Consider the following 22,922-nt stretch of genomic DNA (forward strand, 5'->3'; position numbering starts at 1 on the left):
GCAACCTAATCCGTTGATTTATAAATTTATTTTTTATTTTTGTTTTTTTATTAAAAGCGACCCACAGTGTCGCTATAATTTTTGTTTTTAAAAATATTAATTCTAGAAAAACGATGTTATCCATCGGAATTCATAATTATTTTTAATTTTTATTTTGTTTACAAAAAGCGACGGATAGCGTCGGTTTTGTTAAAATTAAATAAAAATTATTTTTTAAAAAAGCGATGTTGTCCGTCGATATTTGATATTTTAATTTAATAATAAATAAATAATTTTTATATTTTATAAAATTAAATTAAATATATAAATTTTAAAAAAGCGACGGCCAACATCGAAATTTGTCGTCGAAATTTAGTCAAGCTTTTAGTCCGCTCATATTAGGGCAACAAACCCATTTTTCCCTTTTCTCTCTCTTTTCCTCCGCGTCTCTCTCTCTCCCATTTTTTCTCCTTTTCTCTCTCTCTTTTCCAATCAGTCGAAATAAGAAAGGAATTTGGTGACTTTATTAGTAGGACAACTCTTTTATTCCTAAGCTTAGCAATCCCCTTCAATAGAGAAAAAAAGGTAAGGTTACTGTGCTAATTTTTTCCTCTTTATGTATGATTTCCTCCAAATCAGTTGGACAACTCCTCTAATTTTTGGTTTTTGGGTTTCATTTGGTTTTTATTGTGATTGCAAGAATAAGCTTTATTGTTGTTTTCTATTTTTGGGCTTAATGGCATTGTCTGTAATTGCAATGGGTATTTGGGTTTTCCATACTTATTGTCTCTGTCTCAATTTATGTGGCAAAGGAAAGTGTTACCAGAATCTTTTGTCCCTTTTTGGTGTTGCTATGGCTCAACACCTTAAAGAAACTTCTCTTTTCCGTTTACCCAATTTGGAAACTTTTGTTTCTTGCATCTAAGAATTCCAATCCAAGCTCAATTCTTTGGCTTTACCTTCAAATCTTACCTCTTTCTGTTTTGACCCTTTTCAGTTTGTTACTAGACCAAATTTTGTGCATCAATTCTTACCATCCAAGATTGGAATAAAAAACTAGGGCCTTCAACTGCTATAGATTTCGGTTACAGGTTTGATTTTGAGGGTTATACTGACTGCGCTGGTTGTGTGGCTGCTGGCTTTAGAGTTCAGCAACAGTTGATAGCAATTGATGGTAATACATCTTATTCTACTGATTGTTTTTACTTCACTATTGTATGCTGCTGGTATTGTGAATGAGTATGCTGCTGGTATTGTGAATGAGTTTGGTACTGAAAGTATTGAGCCCTGTCATGTATTTTAAGTATTGATTTAAAAGACACTTGTTCATCAAGCGACATTTAGCATTAATATTTGGATTGGCTGGTATGGCAGTATTATGCATGTCTTTAGTATTAGGACTTCATAATATTTAGTTAAGAATAGGAAAAGAGTTTGCATAATATTTTCGCTTATGAATCATGTTAATGATTTTCGCTTATTTTATTTAAAAATCCCATTTTTAGTTGAATCTTTAAGATTATTCTTCAAAGAATGACCTTATTTAATGTTATGTCGACAGAAAACCTAGTTGAAAAACAGAGACAATTGATGTTGTGATTACGTTAGACGATCGCTTACCTCTTTCACTTCAAATTAGGTCAAACAAAGGTAAGTTTATTTCTCTATTTTCTTATAGTGAAGTCTTTATATGTAATGTAATGGTGGTATTATTTGCTTTAGAAGGCTTTTAAAGTCATAGATTTTGTGATGATTAGATGGTGTGAGAGGGACATGTGATGCCTCTACCTATTAGCTTTATTAAATTTATTAAATCATCTGACTTATATTACAATTGAGAATGTGAACTAGCAATTAGAAAATGGTTTAATATAGTCACTTCAAATGTAAAGTTATGATTTGAAAATGATTAAGTGTAGTTACTTGAAATTGTGAACTTCACTTGAAAATGGTTAATTAAATGGGTACTTGAAATTGTGAACTTGTGACTTGAAAATGCTTAAGTGTAGCTACTTGAAATGTGAAGTTAACAACTTGAAAATGCTTAAGTGTAGTTACTTGAAATTGTGACCTTGTGACTTGAAAATGGTTAAGTGTAGCTACTTGAAATATGAAGTTAATGACTTGAAAATACTTAAGTGTAGTTTACTTGAAATTGTGACCTTGTGACTCCAAAATGGTTAAGTGTAGCTATTTGAAATTGTGAACTTGTGACTTGAAAATGCTTAAGTGTTTCTACTTGAAATGTGAAGTTAATGACTTGAAAAAGCTTAAGTGTAGCTACTTGAAAATGATTTAAGTGTATTCACTTGATATCTGAACTAATGACGAGATTTTTTTATGTTTTAATGTAAAGTTGCATATTATTGAATATCTAAATTTTTGTAGATGGATCATCGTCTGTGGATGTTTGATATGGATTATGAAAATGTTGGTGGTTTAAAACCCCAATATCTTGATGGCATTAGAGGTTTTATCGATCATGCGATGTCACTAGATCTACTTTATAAAAATGGAGTGGTTAGGTGTCCTTATAGTTCATGTAGATGCTTAAAGTTTTTTTCACTAGATATAGTTATAACTTATCTCTATTGTATTAGATTTAAGCCAAGATACTGTGTGTGGATCAATCACGGAGAAAGAGATAGTTTGAATGGTATATTTTATAATTCTTTGCCTGTGGATGAATATGACATGCTTGTACATGGTCGACATGCTAGGATTCAACATGCTAGAGTTCAATATAGGGTGCAACACGATAGAGTACAATACGAGTATAGGATTCATGAAATGGTCAATGATATTTTTGGTATTGGGGATAGGATGGAACCCGAGCAGAATTTAGAAGAAGATCCCAATGAAGAAGCAAGAGGTTTCTATCAACAATTAGAAAAGGCTAGTCACCCACTATGTGAAGGGAGTATGCATTCTGCTTTATCTATTGCAGTTAGATTACTGAGTATCAAATCTAATTGGAATATTGCTCAAGCTGCTCTAGACTCTATGGCTGGTCTTTTGGGTGAACTAGTAAATCCAGAGTTGAACATACCTCAGAATTTTTATCAAGCAAAGAAATTGGTTCCCAAGTTGGGATTGTCATATAATAGAATCCATTGTTGTATAAATGGTTGTATGTTGTTCTATAAGAATGATGCTAAATTAGAAAATTATAAGTTTTGTGGACATGCTCATTATAAGCGGACTCCCGATGGAAAGATGGTTTCTATTAAGGCGATGCACTATTTACCTCTTATACCTAGGCTAAAGAGGTTGTAGGCTTCGATGAGTTCTGCCTCGCACATTAAATGGCACCATGAAAATAGACGTCCACCAAGTGTCTTATCTCATCCATCAGATAGAGAAGCTTGGAATCACTTCGAAAAACTTATCTAATTTTGCTAGTAAACCAAGAAATGTCAGATTAGGGTTATGTGCAGATGGTTTCACACCATTCTTTAATTCTGGCACACCTTATTATTGTTGGCCTGTATTTATTACTCCATATAATCTTTCACCTAAAATATGCATGACAAGTCCCTACATATTTCTAAGTTGTATTATTTCAAGTCCCCGCAATCCAAAAAGTTTGATCAATGTATATCTCCATCCATTGATAAATGAATTACTACAATTATGGCATGAAGGTGTAGAGATATATGATATATCAACTAAGCAGAATTTTGTTATGCGTACCAATTTAATGTGGACTATTAGCGATTTTTATGCATATGGGATGTTGTCTGATTGGATGACTGCTGGAAAGTTAGCTTGCCCATATTGCATGAAAAATAGCAAAGCATTCACTTTAAAGTATGGTCAAAAAAATTCTTGGTTTGATTGTCACTGCTAGTTCTTACCAATGGACCACGAGTTTAGAAGGATGAAAAATGCATTCAGAAAAAATAAGATTAAGAATGATTCGCTACCTCCATTATTGTTAGGACATCAGATTTGGGAGAGAGTTTGTAATTTGCCTAAAGTTACAGATGGTCCATCTTCTATACTTCCTGGATATGGTGTTGAACATAATTGGACCAAACACGGCATATTTTGGGAGTTGCCATATTGGGGGGACAATAAACTAAGACATAATCTTAATCCGATGCACATTGAAAAAAATTATTTTGATAATTTATTCAACACAGTCATGGATGTTAAGGGCAAGACAAAAGATAATTCCAAAGCTAGAATGGATATAAGGGAGTATTGCAAGAGAAAGGAATTGTGGTTGAAGGAAAAATAAAATGGTAAATTGTTTAAGTCCAAGACCAATTTTTCATTCATATTAGATAAGAAGCGGTAAATATGTGAGTGGGTTCAGAATTTGAGGATGTCTGAGGGCTATACTTCAAATTTAGGAAAATAAGAGGATATGGAATAAGGGAAGTTGATTGGTATGAAAAGCCATGATTGTCACATTTTTATGGAAACCTTGATTCCTATCGCATTTAACCACCTTCCTGAGAGTATATAGAAACCAATCACAGAGATAAATTTTTTCTTTAAAGATTTATGTTCAGGAAAGTTGTTGAAGAGTAGCTTGGACACAATGAAGCAGAATATTCCTGTCATCACTACTAAGTTGGAGAAGATCTTTCCATATGGCTTTTTTGATGTGATGGAGCATCTTCCAATTCACCTCATAGAAGAGGCACGTCTTGGAGGCCCAGTTCAAATGAGGTGGATGTATCCAGGAGAGAGGTAATTTTTTTTTAAATTAATGCCATTATTTTCTTAAAAGAATTACTTTTATCTACCTAAGATAAAATTATACAGGAAAATTAGCGAGTGCAAACAAACTATTAAGCAAAGGGGAAAGATTGAAGGATCGATTTGTGAAGCTTATCTTGCAAAAGAAACTGCTTATTTTTTTCTTACTACTTTGGGGATGAAGTGTCATGCAAGAGAAATAGGTCCAATCGTAATGATGAAGGTGATGGTGATCTTATATTTCCACCTATATCGATTTTTAATAATTCAGGTAGAGAATTTAAAAGTTATTGTAAGCGAGCCCTCACTGGGATGGAAAGAAAATTATTGTGACACATGTTTTGCTCAATTGTCCAGAGAATCAACCATATCTTGAGTAAGTGTTAATAATGTTATCGAATTATATTAATTTGCTTAGGACACTTCACTAATAAAAAAATCTTACTGATGTATACTTGACAGTTTATTCATTGGAAAATGGGGTAATGATGCCATATATATGAGGTTTTCCGATTGGCTGGAAGAATACGTAAGTATGATAGATCATATGTGCATTTACTAAAAGTATATATAGGTCAATTAATAAAATTTGTATTTTGATTTAACGATATGTAGGTTTGGGATGAACATAGTACCATCGAACATTTTCCATTGGTGAGAGATATTATATTTGGTCCTGCAACTTAAATTTCGACAATGGATAAATATTGTGTGAATGGTTTCAAGTTTCAAACCGAGAAAGTTTGTAAGTATAATAAAACTAATAACAGTGGCGTGTGTATTGAAGGTGATGTTGACGGTAATGGTCAAATCGTTGAATATTTTGGTGTCATACAAGAGATATTAGAAGTCAGGTACCCTGGTTGGCCAAAAAAGAAGATAATTGTATTTCGGTGCAATTGGTTTGATCCATCACATAGAGGTACCAGGGTAAATCAATAGCACAATATAATTGAAGTTAAGCACACGAGGCAATATAATCGTTATGATCCTTTTATCATTGCACAAAATGCCAAGCAGGTATATTGTGCTATATATCCATTGCATAGAGATAAAGTAAATTGGTGGGTGGTTATAAAGACTAAGCCTGTGGGGAGAATTGAGATTGAGAATGTGTCAGATGTGGCATACCAGAACAAAGTCGCAGTTGTTGATCAAATAGTGGATGATGAGTTGGAAAACAATCTAGAACATCCTCAATGCATATTAGAAGAAGTTTTTGATGATGAGATAATTGACATCGTAAATACAATGGAAGAAATAGATGAGGGAATGAATCATTCTGGGAGGACGAATGGGACTATGAAAATAAATCAAGGGATAAGAAAGAATGGGAGACTGATGGAAATGAAACAAGCGATGAGGAAGATTGAGAGAATAAAGATTAGCTAGTTTTTTTTTATTACCACTAGTTATTGTATTGTATTTTATTGGTTAGAGTTTTTTGAGATTACTTATTTGTACTAGTTATCTTTTTAGCCTAAACTTTGTTTACTGGTGTACATGCTACTTTCTCTATTTGTTGCTTGAATTGGATATTCTGACTGAGGAAGTTCCACTTACTGGTGTACATGTTGCTTTCTCTGTTTCTCTGTTTATTGCTTTCATTGCTTTCATGCGTTTGTTAGTTACAACTTTGATTAATGTTTGTTATAGTTTTTACTACCAGATTGTTGTTGTATACGAGTTGTCAGCTATAGAGTTATATATTGCAGGTAAATAAAAGCTAAAAATGGGTGTACAGGTGATAATAATTCTTTAAATAAGAGTACATTATTTTACAAAATGTGGGAGAGAAATAAAACCCCTTCCAGTTTATTCTGTGGAAGAGTACTGCAGCAAAATCTTGACACCTTTAAGCTAAAATCTTTACAAATTAGATGCACGCATGAGCCACTAAAACAAACATTGTTCGCTAATACTAATAACTAATTTGAAGTCAAACATGGTTGCTCCATTTTTGGATTCACCGTCTTCATCAGGTTGCATGGCAATCACTTGTCTGTCAGGGTCCATACTATTATAGCTTGTAGTTGACATGACACATTCCCGAAGAGTATGATGTGCTTCCTGGCTTCTCTTAGTGCCCACCCATCTCCCACAGAAGAGGCAAATATGAATAGTTATATGCCTTTAGCTTTCAGAAAGGAGAATTTCTTACAAAAATGAAAGTAGTGGCACCTGTCAATTAGGCTAACAAAACCTATGCTAAGTAATATTCTACTAGATGATCTGAAACATCTTTTGTTTTCATGACCATGTACATCTTAAGTGTGTTTAATAGGTCTCCATCATATAGAGTGTGTTGTTAAAGATTACAGTCAGTTGTTTGAATGCCTGCATTTTGTGTCATTCTTTAAACTTCAATTATCTTGAATTTAAACATGAGGGCTTGCTTCTAAATGCACACATGCTATTAGGATCCATCATGTTGAGCCTTTTCGGGTACTATATTGATTTCCTTCCTCCACTGTCCACCATTATGTAGGTGACTAACTCCACTATCTCAGTAAATGTCATTTGGAACATAGTGCAAAAAATCTTAATCTCAGTCTACTATTTATGACATCTGTGTAATTTTATATTCAGGCGCCCTATTGAAGAAATATTAAAGTTGCTGATAGGTCCATACTTAGATACTAAGAGGGTAAAATTTTAGATTTCTGTTTATATTTTGTTCTTCACATGGATTTTTCCTTTATTTGATCATCTTATTAAGGGACATAACTCTTAATCTGTTGTTTTGGCTTGTTTCTCTGCAGGGTGGATTTTCCAGCAGTCCATTACTGGACTCATTAAATGGGTCTTTTCATAGCTCGGACAAGTAGGTATCGAAAGGGTATCCACTAACTAACCTGTAACATTCCCTGGCCTATAAAACACTACCTAAAAGAAAGTAAATGTAGTTTTTAGGTACATGTCATTATTACTTAAAATCAAAAAGGCCACTAAATGGAGAAAAGTAAGTTTGGTTATTGAACTTAAAGTGATATTAATAAGACTATAGTATGAATGATTTTTCTAATTGGATCAGATTGAGCCAACTCCCCACCTTATCACTCTTCTAAAACAGTCAAGAATAAAGATTTGCCAAGTCACAAACCTGGAAAATAAGCTCAAATACACAGCAAGAAAATCAATAATTACCAAAGTAAAATACAAAGATTGATAGCAACTTTGGAATATAAATTAGCAAAAAAAAAATGAAGCAACTTTGGGAGTTTGAGAGTTCAAGATTTCCAATATTACTACTTGTTCAAGTTCAAGTACAAGTTGTTGTACATGTAATTACCTTTTAATTACTTGGATGTAAGTTTCTGAAAGTTATATTTATAGGATGCTAGCATTACTGATAGAATACAAATTGATTTTTATATGTTTTAATGTAAACCTGCATGCAAATGACATTTGGTGGTAGCGATGATCAGCCTCATCCTGATAAGAATTTGAAGTCAATTGCTAAAAAGAAATCTAGGACGCCTATAAATCCTGATCATATTCCTAGTTGACTTTCTTCACAGCCACAAATGCACATCTCTTCATCAGAGATGTCTTATGTCACATTTGGCACTGGTAATCATGTAGATTATCATGGTCCTAGAAAGCAGCGACAGGTGTGTACTTCTTATGCTCCACATACTTTCAGGCCTCCTACAGATATAGGAACTTCAAGATTATCATCTGGTACTCTATCCCCTCGCTATTCATCCCTCCACCTCTCAGGATTACAGCTGAGAGACAACTCTGACTCTGATGCCCAGATATCTACTCCCCTAGTTAACGAACCTTGGGTACTCTCGGGGGTAGCATCCGCATCTTGATCTGCACCTCAACCTCCACCTTTACCTGTAGCAGATGATACTAATGCATATTTGATTGGTCTCATTCCTGGAGATAAGGACAGGCTTGGTAGAGTCTTCATTGAGCTTGATGGATCTACATAAGTTTATTTTTTAATTCATAAGTTTATTTTTCATTAATAAATTATTCATGCTTACATATTTATTTTGTTACTTCTGTAGTGTTACGTGATATGAGGTACAGCTTTGCAGTAAGTGTTGTCATAGGATTCTTTTGATGTACTAGATCATTTTTATAGACAGTTAAATTAGAGGAGTATTTGTTCACTAGACAACAACAACAGCAACAACATAAGTGCTAAGTGCTTTACATATTTATTTTGTTCTTTTACAGGTGGCATCCCGCATCAAAAGAAGTTAATAAAGAAGTAAGGGAGAGCGTTAGGAGGCTTTTTTTCACAACCTTGGTACAGTTAGTCAGAGATTTCAGAAGACCATAGACAAGCCATGTTTGAAGAGTTTGAGGTATACTAGATTTAATCATTATTTGGTTAACTTTAATAGTAATATATATTTGTATATGCGTGTATATATATTTATATATATATATATATATCATATAGCACTACTCACTTGATTTTCAGACAATGTGTACTTGGTTGAAAAAGCACAATAGAGTTATACCCACTATTTTTAGAAGTATGCTGGTGTAAAGCTACGCAATTGGCTTGAACGTGTTAGACGTACAGTAAATATTACACAGTGGCTTCTCAAAACCGTATATAATGATTTATGTATTTATTGAGAATCTCCTAAATATAAGGCACTCTCTGAGCAAAATAAGAAAGGTAGAGTCAATTTAAAAGGTGGCTCATTGCACAACGGAGCTACAAAGAGTGTAGGGGTCATAGTTCGAGAAATGGTATGCAGTAACCTTAGGTTTTACTTTATGTGTTTATATAAAGTTCATTAAATATTACTTGATTGTGCTTATTTACCTTTCTGTTTTTAGGAGAAGGACTTGGGTTGCGAACCGACTCGACTTGAGGTCTTCAAATGAACACATCTGCTGAAAAAAATGAATGAGTCAGAACCGGATGTGTGGGTTGAGCCCAGGACTAAAAATACCAATGTAAGACTTATATTTATATTTTACTCTGTTATACCTTTATATTTAATTAGCTATATCATTCTCCTATTAGCTACCTTTTGTTATCGACTAGTAAGTAACCCGTATGGTTCTTAAGGTTCCAAGGATTTGGTTTTTGGTTACTTGGGTGTTTATTCAGTGGTGATTCAATATGCGCTTTTGTTCCTCTTTTATTGAGATGGAAAATCTATTTTTTTTTGTTTTATTTTTTTATAATGGCGTGAGGAATGGTGTTTCATCATATAATGTGGAGTGGCCCTCTGTATTTTCACTCAATTTTTTCTCACGTATAATTTCTAGTAGTAGGATAGATGTACAAGGTAATTGTAACTCTGAATTTCTTAGTAGTCTACCTGAAATTTATAATTAACTACAACCTAAATGTCATGTTAGATACTTACTAAAGAATCACTATCAAAAAGTGTTGTAGCAATTTCTTAGTGTTTTTCGTTCATCAGTAATATATGTTTGATACTATTCTGCCAAAGGTTCCTACTAGCCGATATGCAGGGAGCTTATATGCATTGTATTTATGCTGCTGTCCAATTCCACAATCATCTTTTAGATTTGTGCTTTAGTGCTTGTTTAGACTCTTAATGGTACTGGGAAGGACATGAAACACAACATTCTTTTCTATCCTTGTCTTTTTTAAAATTCAGTAAAATTTACTAATGTGTCTTTTTTAATATGCAGAATGAATTTATACTCTACTTGTTTGAATTTGGTTTAACCGAGCCTACACAGGAGGAATCAGATAAAATTTAGACCGAAAAAGTGGCGAGAGGAAAAAAAAGGGGAAAACCTATGGGTTTGGTTCTCAAAATAAGTTACGACGCCTTCGTGCTGGATGGGCTGGTATTGGTTCCTTGCGCCAGGCTGAGGCAATTGACGATGTTCAGCTTGCTGTTATGTCGCAGCAGATTACAGATCTTTCACGTGCCTTCGCATAGTCCATTGCTCTAAATGAATTCATGAGCATGACTATCGAGGAACTCAAGAAACAAGTAGTTAGCATGAGGAGTCGTCGTCACCGTTCTCCATCTCCCGATTCAAGTAGCAAAGAAGAAACAGAAAGTGATGAGTTTGTTGACACTACTCCTTAGTGGTAGTTGGATTTGCTTCTAGACTTTTTTTAGACATTAATGATTGAACTTAACTTTTAACTTTTGAATTAAGAATCTTAAAGACTTAAGTATTTTGAATGTTTTTGAATTACCGGTTAAGTATTTTTAAATATTGGATTAGTGTTTTAGATGTTGTTGAAGCGTTGATGATTTGAATTACTTAAATGTTTTAATGATGTAGTTCTTTGTATGATTAGTAATGTCTGTTGCATGACGTATATATTAAACTGTATTTATTTGGCAGGTGGGATGTAGAAAATACAAATATTTGCATTCCAAAAAAATGCAGAAAAGCGACGGACAGGATCTCTTTTGTCCGTCGCTTCTTTTAAATATATTTCTAGAAATGCGATGCTTTGCGTCGCTTTTTAAATCGGTAATTTTTTTTAAAGATAAACGACGATGGCCATCGCTTTTTATTTATTATGAAGAACAAAAAATGATGACCAACATCGCTTTTTATTCATTATGAAGAACAAAAAGCAACGACCAACGTCGCTTTTTATTCTTTATGGAGAACAAAAAGCGACGACCAACGTCGCTTTTAAAAAAAATATATTTTTCTCAAATTACGACGGACAGTGTCAATTTTTCTGGAAAAAAAACTTTTTTTTTAATAAATCGACGATGTCCGTCGTTTTTTGGTCATCATGTATTCTTCACATGATGAACAAAAAATAACGCACAACGTCGCTTTTTGTTCAGCATGTGTTCTTCACCTGAAGAACAAAAAGTGACGCACAACGTCATTTTTTCAAAAAATAACTAAAAAAAGACTTTCCCTAAAAGTGACGCAGGCCGTCATTTTCAAAAACGAGCGTCCCTTTTTTAGACGAAAAAAATTGCTTTTTGGCATTTTTTAGTAGTGATGTATTTTCTTCTATTACTATCTATTTTATATTTTGTTTCAGTTAACGTATTATTATGCATTATTTTTTTAAATTCTATCCACTACTTTTCTTACTAATTGACATATTTTCTTTGTTGTCGTGTTTTTTTTTCTTAATATTTTCTTAATATGGGGTACTGACATAGATATCTTCATTGCAGTGATTTTTTGGAGCTTTGTTGTTAGAAATTCTCATAAATCTTCAACATGTTGCTGCCTAGGTTTTTCAAACATAATAATTTCTTCAGTTTCATTCGCTAGCTTAAAACATATGTAAGTATCTTTTTACTTCCAATTCATATCTAAAAATGTTATTCCGTTTAAATTACAATATTTTTTGTGTAAACTTCACTTTTAATTAGTTAAGATTTCTAAATAGCCCAATTTAGAGTTTTATTTTGCCTTATATTAAGAGTAATGTCTTAATGATGATAAGTTAAAATTCACATGCAACGCATGTACCCTAACCTAGTTTCATAATTACATGGTTAAGGTTTTAAAAAATTATCATTCATGGTTACTTGTTAGTTATAAAACTATTTTTTGTGGGCCCCTATATACAATTATAATTTGTAATGAATATATCAAATAATACTTTCTCTCTCACAATTAATTTTTCTCTCTCTTAGCTGATTGGAGGGTTTAGCGACAGTAGGTAATTCACGCATATTCAATACATATCAAAAAATATTTTTCTTTCAAATTATTCTCCCAAATTTTTTGATTTTTTGTGTTTCACCAACACATGCGTTGTGTTTTTTGTAGATAACTTGAAGCAATTTATCATTCCTAAACTTCCACGGAGATATAATTTGAAGATTTTTGTGATAATTTTTACTTTTTTACGGATATGTAGATTTGTTTTCCTTTGTTTTTTTGTAAGTAACCAATTTTTTTTTAATTAGCCACTATATTTTTTTCATTTGTATATGTTTATATACATATGAATGTATTGGATGTATGTTTTTCATGTATATATATAGATTTTTGTATAACTATACATGTATCCAAGTTTATTCGGTGTTGTTACACATATACGTGTGTATATGCATATGTATGTGTTGTTTCATATATAATTATACATATGCATATAAATATGTTCTATATTTGTGTATATATACATATGCATACACTACAACAAAATGCATATATAGCATCAGAATACATCATAGCTAAATGTGAAAAGCTCCATGGCTAAATACTTTAGCCACCAATTTTTCTTTCGTAGCAAGAAGTGGCGTGACTAAAAGTGAGCTACAGACTTTACATGGTCCGCTGCTAACTGCTAATACTTACAGCTACAAAAAAAATTATGTTGTAACTGTAATGATAAAAAAATTCTTGCTACGAAACATATACTTGTGGCAAATAATTTTACTTTTTTGCCATGACAAATAAAAGCTATAGTAATTTTTATATTATAGCCAAAATGTCTTTTGTTGTAGCAAAAGACTTTATTTATTTTCTATGATATTTAAAATATGTGGCTATTTTGTATTTCAGTCTCATGTTAACAAAACTTATATTTAGCTACAAAATAAAAAATACATAGTTATATACTTGAGTATTTGCCACAAATAGTTTTGTGATGTAGGTAAGAATTTATTCTTTTTGCTACAAAATGCATACCTCAGAGCTCATCTGAATTAGCAATGGAAAGTAAATATTAGTGAATTTTTGATAATTATATTTAGATTTAACCATAAATACAAATATTCATTATTATAAATTGAGGAATTTTGTCATAAACATTATTAACCACAGAAATTTCTATAATATAATGAAACTAAAAAGAAATTCCAAAATACATTTCAACATTTATATTACTATAATTTAAAGAATCTTCTACAAGCTTTGTTAGTAACAAAAGTTAAATATAATTGCATTTTGCAACTATTTTAAAACACCATCTTGCTTGAATCCATGTTTCATAATCTCTTCTTCCATGGTCTTTAGTCAAACCTTAGTTTGGTCAACATCCATCTTAATTTGTCATTTATTTGCTCTTATGCTACTACTACACCTGTTGATAATAATAAAGTATTTTAATACAAAGAAAATAAGGATCATTACATGCAAGTGTGTGTATACATAAAATTCGAGGAGAAAAAATATATCTTAGATAATGTTTTACTAAAATTAACAAATAAAAAAATAAGAAAGAAATAAAAGAAACCAAATAAGTCAAAAAAATCTGTAAACCTCTTATAATCTGTAAATATAAAACTCAAATTTCATATCAATTCTAATACCCCACACAAGCAGAAAATTACCATTACATTATTTTACAAAAAAAGAAAAAACTACACAATCCAATGCAATATTCATATAGTAAAAACTTATCTCATTTACTTGGAGAATTTCATGTTTAAAACCTACAAAAAAAAATATTAAAGTAGTTAGGCAAACATCACACACAAAAAAATCAAATTAAATTAAATAGATGGGAATATGAAAGAGTGAGGGACGGGAGGGGTGTGGGGAACAAGGAAGGAATGGAAAAGGAGAAAGAGAAATTAGGGTTGTTAAATAAAAAGGGAGATTAGGTTATTTTATTTAATTTTTATATTTTGGAAGGAAATCTTTAATTTTTGATAATTTTTAATTTTGGGGGGAAATTGGGGAAAAGGTGGCGGTGGTGGGAGGTTAGTTTTGAAAAAGTTTTAATTGTTCAATGGATCTTTGTGTGTTTTTTTAAAATTTTATTATTATTATTATTATTATTATTATTATTATTATTATTATTTTCTATGTACAAATGCTATTAGAACTATTTAGTTAACAAATATAAAGAAAAAAATTATCTAATGAAAATAGTAATAAAATACATAGTAAAATTATGTATACATTACTTTAAGTTAATGGGAAAAGTCAAGTATTTATATGAAATAAATATAATTTTAAAAAATATATTTCTTTTCAACTTTTTTGGTCCTCTATAATATTTTTATTAATTTTTTATATACTTCATATTTTTTAAAAAAAAATCTTAGTTTATAGCTTATAATTAATTTTATGATTAGTATTAAGTTTGGATTATTATTTTTAATTTTAATGAAAAATTTTAAAAACTATCCGAATTTAAAATGACATATATAGATTGAAATTTTAAATAAAAATGGTTAATATTAGTAAATCTATATAATCTATCTATACATAGTAGGAGAAACAAAATAATATTGTAATGACAAGTGTCAATTATTATATAAATTAAGTTTGAATATTATATTAAGGTACGAATTTTAAAAAATTAAATGTCAATTCAGTTTTCTTTATATCTATAATGTGAATTTTAAAAAGTTTCCTAATTTCTATTGATGAAATTATACTTTTGCTATATTCAATTACTTCAGCTTAAATCTTAAATGGATATGAATTTTAACTTACATTTTTTAAGTGAAGACATTAAATTTATATAAATTTTAAATGAGTTATATGAATTAAATATCAAGTTTAAAATAGAAAATTTTAAAAATAAAATAATGCTATTAACCTATTTGCATAGAGTCGGAGAAACAAAACAATATGTGATGACAATATCATCACCATGAAATTTTAACTTTGAAAATTATTTTACGATTAAAACTATAATTAAAAAAAAAGTCAAGTCAGATTTTTTTATATCAAAAACGTAAAATTAATATCCAAATTAAAGTGTCCTTTCATAAGGGAATCATACTTCTACAATGTTTGATTATTTCTATTTGAATTTAAATAGAGATATGTATTTAAAATTTTAATTTTTTTGTAGTTTGAGTTAAAAATATAAAAATTATATAAACTATTTGATTTAATATATCATGTATAAAATAAAAATTCAAAAAAAATAAAAATGTCAATAATAAAAAATTAAGTAAAAATGTTAAAATTGTCAATATCTCTATCTTTAATAGTAGACACGTATTAATTATTTTCATTAAAGTATAATTTTTTTAAAAAAAAATTCTAGACTAATTTATATTGCATTTTTGGATAAAGTGTGACATTAATTAATTAAAGGTTAAAAATTAAATTAGAAAACTTATTTAAATATTATGTGTAGAAATTACAGAAAAGGGATAGATAATGTAAAGATTATAATTTGAATTAAATTTAATTGAATAAAATAAAATAAAATAAATAAATATAATTTGATATGTTTAATAATTTATTAAAGATTTAATTGTCACATTTTTTAATAATGTTAGTATGTCCTGCAAAAACAAATATTAGTATACATACTACCTCATCAATTAATAAATTTTTTTATGAATACTTTTGGAGGAAATAAATGCTTACATATATAAAAAAAAAATCGCTAATTTTAAAGTAATATGGTATCAAACATAAAAATATCTTTAAAATTTTAAATAAAAAAATCATTACACATATTTAAAAAGTGCAATTAAAATTCAAAAACATCATATTGCAACAAGATAAAATACAATGTTGAATAGGTAAAACGTTAGTTGATAAGAAGATAAAATACAATGTTGATATGTTTTTTATTTATCTCAATTTAAATTATTAAAATAATTTATGTTTTAATTATTGTAATTTAGAAAAAAAAATTCTGTTTTAATTTAAATGAGTTGATATAATTTTGAGAGTCAAATAAATATTTTATATTTTTTAAATTTCTTAAGTTGTTAATTATTTGATTTACAATATCTTTTACATTATTTTCCAATAATATATGAATATTCTCTCTGTCTCAATTTATGTTGCACAGATAAAATTTCAACAGTCAATCAATTTTTTTTTACAGATATACTTTTATATTAAGTTCTTAATTATTGTGATTTGTAATACTTTTAATTTCATTTTTAAATAATATATGTTATTTTATGTCTTGCTCTGTCCCATCTCAATTTATGTGTACTAATATAATTTTGATAGTCAATCAAAATTTTTATGTTGACATATCATTTTTGGTCTCTTTTATCCTTTTTTATGAAATATTGTCAATTTTTCAATGCTCAAACGATCATAATAATTAATTAGGAGTGATATATTAAAATCACAATGAAAGCAATGAAGCACACATGTCTTAAGTGACTTGTAATAGCAAAATTACTATAAAAAATACTTGTATAATAATTAATTAATGATGGTACGGTAAAATTACGATTGAAGCAACTGAAACAACCATAAATGTCTATTTTACTTTTTTTTTGATATGTAAATGACTTATAATATTTAATTAGAGAAATAATAATTAATTAGCGATGATATGATAAAATTACAATTGAAGTAGCTGAAGTAAACATGTCATAAATGTCTATTTTAATTTTTTATTTAATATTATTAATTTTTTTAATACATAAATGACTTATAAATTAATTAGGGATGATATTGTAAAATTACAGTTGAAGCAGCTGAAGCAGGCATATCAACCTCTACGTGCTTTGCTGATACTATAAAATTACGGTTGAGGCAGCTAAAATAGTCATAAATATCTATTTTACCTTTTTTAATTAAATATTATTAACTTTGTAATACGTAAATGACTTATAATATTTAATTAGAAACACAATATTTAATTAGGGATGATATAGTAAAATTACGGTTAAAGGAACTGAAGCAGACATGTCATAAATGTCTATTTTTTTTAATTAAATACTATTAATTTTTTAATACATAAATGACTTATAATAATTAATTAGGGGTGATATAGTAAAATTATAGTTGAAGCAGGCATGTCAACCTCCTGCCTGCTTCAGCTGCTCAACTGTATCTTATTACATATAGTAATTAATATATATATATATATATATATATATATTTGGAACTTATACGTATGATCTTATAAAACTGAATTTGAATCGATCAGTATAATGATAAACACCTCTAATTATACTAAAATTTACAAATATATTTGAGTCAAATAATAATTCTGAAAACAATTAGTCGGGATGAAGTTTGAATGAAATAACCCAAGTTTGAGATTTTTCCAAAAAGTGGTTAGTCGGATAACGTATTTTCACTTTATAGTCATTTCCTAATTTAGGTCATTTTGGACCATGTAGTTCAGATACAGTCCATATACAATACTGATGCAGTTTTCAACTCGAGTCATTCGGCCCTTTTAAAAATATTTCAATTTTATTTTTGCTATAAATTTTTTTAACTAAAAAATATTCTGCTTATTTTAATTGTTTAGAAATAATAATTAAATATAATTATATAAAAACGGTATAATTGTTATATAGAATATGTATCTATATAAGATATATGTATAGAAATTGTATAGTTCTATCAAATATGTATATGTATAAAAAATATATAGAAAGTGTATAAAAATTATATAATTATTGTATAAAATGTGTAAAAAAAAATATACAATTATTGTATAAATTATGTATCGAAACTGTATAATTTTCGTATAGAATATTTATATGTATAAGATATGTATAAAAGGTGTGTAGAAACGATATAAAACAAGCTAACAAATTAAAATGGCTAGAAAGTGAAATTTAAATTTCATGACCTTTTTTGTGGAAATAATTTAATTTGAAGAGTTGTTTCTATTCTTTTCCCTATTTTTTACTGCTAGGGGGTTGTGGCCCGTATCAACATGGCCCAACACTATAATCATTGTTACATAGAATCGACCTCAATTAATCATTAGACCAAAATATAGCGCCTGTTCAAATGTTTCAAAAGGGAGGATTAAGTTGTCACAGATGGAGCTTTATTCAGCCAAAAGTGTTGCAACATTATTAGCTTTTTAACAATCTAGATACAAGCTCTCAGCAACATAAGTAAGAAATCATGGCAAGTGGCAACATATAGATAATATATAGTACAAATTGAACTGTTAAACTTTAGCACAATATATATACAAGAATAACATATCCAGTGTATTTCCACAAAGTGGGTCTTGAAAAGGATAAAGTGTATGTAATTACTACCTCAGATGAAGTGGAAAGATTGTTTCCGAACAAATAACATATATGGTGTTTAAAATATCTCCATTCTCATGACATTTTTGCAGGTATGTTTGATATTTATCCTCATGGATAGTGTGGCAATTCTACCAGATCCTCTAATAACTCTAAATGGATACCTTGAGACAAACAACAAAGGTGATAAAAAATATTGATATACATGGAAATCACTAACCTAACAATTTTAGGAAATGGATGATAATGGATATTATTGAGAAGCAAACACAATCCCACATCGAAAAAATAGAGAGAACATGTCCAATATTTAAAGTGTCACCTAACTCCATTAGTATGAGGTGTTTTGAGAGATACCTAAAAGTGATGTGAGGTCACAAGGGATGTGGTCTTCGAGTCGAAAATCTTCTTGACAAGTGATGGTCAAAAACAAATCATATAACAACATTTTTTTACAACTGGAAGCAAACAATTTTAATTATCATCGTGTCAGCATAGGAATGCAATGCAGTTGTGTTCTGTGTTGTTCTATTTTATGAAAAGTCTAAAGGTTCACCAAGTTACGCAACAAACATAACGACATGTCATCAGAAATCTACTTATGAAAGATATTAGGGCACTGCTATAAGACGTAGGTAACAGAGTTCAAAAATATAGCATTACATGCTGGAAGTTGCACTACTCAACTTTGAAATTTGATTCTTGCAAAATACTAATCTGTAAACCACTTCAAGTGAATACTCAAAACATAGTAGATTTAATAGTTGTCGAGTTCTAAATGTATCAATAATATATATCTATTTCACATGGAAGTGCATCCGATCATCTTTGATGCTGCTCCCTGATGATCTTGATAAAGTTCACATCGAAGAGGTGTCCACCTCAGACTGACAACACAGGTTATTATATACACTATTTATGACCAAGAACGATTTAAATGTGTAAATAGAAAAAAATAAAAAATAATGAATTGTTTTATAAGGAAAAGGAGATGAGCAATACTGGCATCAGGGCAGCCAAATATCTTCAAATTCATTCTCTCATCTGTGTACAGAAAGTTCGGATGCATTATGGAGAAAAATAATTCCCTTTCTATTTTTATTAGTGTTCTGCTTGCTAAACCAACAAGTAAAACGTTGTCAGAAATTAGTTTATCTTCCCTCTCAAAAGAAAAGATATTAGGTGCATAACTTGAACCTATGAAAGGCCAAAGCTATATCCATGACAGAGCTGTTGATTTAAATAAGGAAAGACGAATTTACAAGTGAAAGAGGAATAACAAATGCATTATTTTTCTCGACCAATCTTCTCCTAGACCATCTCTCAGATCCAACTTGTGGGATTACACTGGGTTGCTGTTGTTGCTTTTCCTATACAATCTAAATATGCACCAGAGAACTTAATATGGTAAGGGGGGACAAATCTAATGATATAACAAAAAATATATCATTGCCGGATCAACAAACACTACTGTAGCTATTGACCAACTTCGAGCAACAAATAGATGATGGTATGGCAGGACTATGGACGACGTCTGCTAATCATACCTTTGACATCTGAGATCCAGGGGCAAGAAAGACTCCCAACACCCGTATTCATACTTCGGTATGGTGCTGTCCATTTTTCCGGCTATTTTCAAACTCAAGCTTAACCGGAGTACTTGCCAAAGCTTCTTCTAGACTGCCAGACTCATCGTTATCTTGTAAAACTCTGTCTAGCCTCAGTTTCATGAACCTACAAGTTTTGAAAAACAGATCAAGAGAAAAACAAAAAATGAACAACTTTACCCCTCTACTAAATGAAATAGCTTAAAATGTACCATCTATTATATACTTTGGGGTCGTTCATATTCGTGCTGCTAAGAAATCTTCTCGTAATTGTCCTTGTTTTTAAGGAAGCTCCAGCGTGAATGGAGTTATTCCACACATCGAAAGTACATTGGGAAAAAGACCCAACTTGTACCCCTCTACTTTTCCATGGTTTAAAATTTCCTGCAGTATACTTCAGATTGGAGTTTCGTCAGGGTCAAGGTCAAGCACGAGATGATCTGCTAACATTAAGGATCCTAAACTACACCAAATGGTATTAGTTAAGATATCTTGTATAATATTGGAGTATTTTGACCTCTTTCCCGTGATTTTAACTTGCTCATTATAGACCGCAAATCTTTTGATGATGCATACAGACAAAAAAAACAATGGAATAATTAGTGTCTCGATTATTTAACAATGACAACCCCTTATGTGGTCCATGGTCCATTCTGTGAAACAAGTGCTACATCAAGTCTCTTCAGTCACTTGGTCATATTGGGGAATTTGTCTAAGTACTTGGGCTCAATTACAAGCCCGAAATTCGATTCTTTGTTGCGCTCTTCATAGAGGCGACAACACTCAAACATTTGCTCCTGGAAATGCACCTCTTCATCCGGCATAAATTTGGCATTTGCAACAAGGAAATAGTACTTTTCCTTTCAGTCTCTTGTTGTATATGCAACAGAATACCAGCATCAACATTCCTAACATGGAACTAAATCAAATGACGCCAAATAGGGAGTAATTTAAATTAGTGTTCATTTGTTTTCACTTAATGGAGGTTTGAATCTTGTCAGAATTCAGACCATTAAGTGCATTTGTTTTTTATTAAGATTTTAACTCTTAATAGGTCTGAATAGGTATTAATCATTCAGATCAGGAACTAAGGCTGTATCTGTTTATTAAGATTTAGACATTTGAATGTATATCTGAATGATTAAAATGTTGTCTTCAGATCTGAAAATTGAATGGTTAAGACTATTTGTTTTTTCAATATCTAAATATGAAAAAATTATTTATTTGCATATATAATAAAAAATATAATTCAAATAGAAAATAATTATATATTAAAAATATTTGATTTAATACAATAAAATTATTAGTTGATTGAAAAAATATTTATATTTGGAGATGGTTTGTAATGACGGTGGTAATGATTGATGTTAGTGATTAGTAATGTTGGTAGTGATAGTTGTGATGGTAGAGATGTTTGGTATTGTAATGACATTTATGATGGTGTGATTCGTAGTGGTAGTGGTAGCGATGTGAAGTTTGTTGATGTTAGTAGTTGAAGGTGTTGATTGTGATAGCTTAAAAAAGAAATCCATGATAGTTGACGATGTGTTGGTGTTAGTTGGAGATGTTGTTAGCTATGATAGTGGAGATGATTATTAGTAAAGATACCTGTAGCGATGATGGTAGTTGAAGTGGTGGTAGAGGTGGTGACATCGGTGACAATGGTGGTGGTGGTGGTGGTGGTGGTGGCCGAAGAATGTGTGGATGCTAATGGTATGTTAGTGATAGTTAGCGGTTTCATTATCGTAATAGATGAGTTGGCTAGTATTTAGGATTGACCAATAGTGGTTGATGATGATAGTGTTGTTGGAATTGGCATTGGCGTTGAATGCGGTGATAGCGACAGATATAATTAAAATAATAGAGGTGGTAGATATGGTAGAGATTGAAAATAGTGGTTAGTAGCAATTATGATTGTGAATGATGGTTGTGCTGGTGGAGGTCGTTGGTGGTGATGGTAGTTGGTGGCTAGGTAGTGGTTGACAATGGTGGTGGTGGCAGAAGTGGTTAGTGGTAGTGACTGATGATTATGGATAAAGTGGTGGTAAATATTATCCAACAGAAGAATACTGTTTAATGATTAAGACTTTAGGCTCCATTTGTTTTTTTTGAAGATTCAGACGTCTGAATCTGAATGCACATCTGAATGATTAAGATGTTGTCTCTAGATCTGAAAACTGAATAATTAAGATTGTTTGTTTTTCAACATCTGAATGTATAAAAAAAAATTATTTGTATACATAATAAAATAAAAAATACAATTCAAATAAAAAATTAATTATATATTAAAAAAGTATGCAATTTAATACAACAAAATTATTAGTATTTCATTGAAAAAAAATATTTATGTTTGTTAGTGATAGTGGAGATGGCTTAAATGGTGGTTGCGATGACGATGATTAATGTTAGTGATTAATAATGTTGGTGGTGATAATTGTGATGGTTGGTATTGTAGTGATTGTTATGATGGTGGTGGTGGTTGTTGTGATGTAACGTTGCTTGATGTTAGTAGTTTAAGGTGTTAATTATGTTGGCTGAAACATGAAAGCATGATGATTGACGATGTATTGGTGCTAGTTGGAGATGCTATTTGTTGTGATGGTGGAAATGGTTGTTAGTAGAGATAAATTGGAGCCATGGTACTGGTTGAAGTGGTAGTAGAGGTGGCGTTATTAGTGACAATGGTGGTGGCGGCCAAAGAATGTGTAGAGGTTGTGATGTATTAGTAGTAGTTAGTGGTGGTGCTAATTGTAATAGATGAGTTGGTTGGTAGTAGGGA

General features: G+C 30.5%; 2 long non-coding RNA genes across 2 annotated transcripts; one reads left to right on the top strand and one right to left on the bottom strand.

Annotated features, from left to right (window-relative positions):
• The first annotated feature begins 464 nt into the window (after nt 1–464).
• LOC107854723 lies at nt 465–6,259 on the top strand. The gene is made up of 7 exons (XR_001670086.2): nt 465–564; nt 1,071–1,153; nt 1,541–4,680; nt 4,756–5,065; nt 5,152–5,218; nt 5,305–5,343; nt 5,477–6,259. It is a non-coding gene; the product is annotated as an uncharacterized LOC107854723 (long non-coding RNA).
• A 13,495-nt stretch (nt 6,260–19,754) lies between these two features.
• LOC107854721 lies at nt 19,755–21,215 on the bottom strand. Its single transcript, XR_001670084.2, has 2 exons — nt 20,356–21,215; nt 19,755–20,270 (listed from the first exon to the last, which is right to left on the bottom strand). It is a non-coding gene; the product is annotated as an uncharacterized LOC107854721 (long non-coding RNA).
• Between the last annotated feature and the right edge of the window lie 1,707 nt (nt 21,216–22,922).

This window comes from Capsicum annuum, chromosome 9 (assembly GCF_002878395.1).
Source record: "Capsicum annuum cultivar UCD-10X-F1 chromosome 9, UCD10Xv1.1, whole genome shotgun sequence".
Taxonomy (NCBI): Eukaryota; Viridiplantae; Streptophyta; class Magnoliopsida; order Solanales; family Solanaceae; genus Capsicum; species Capsicum annuum.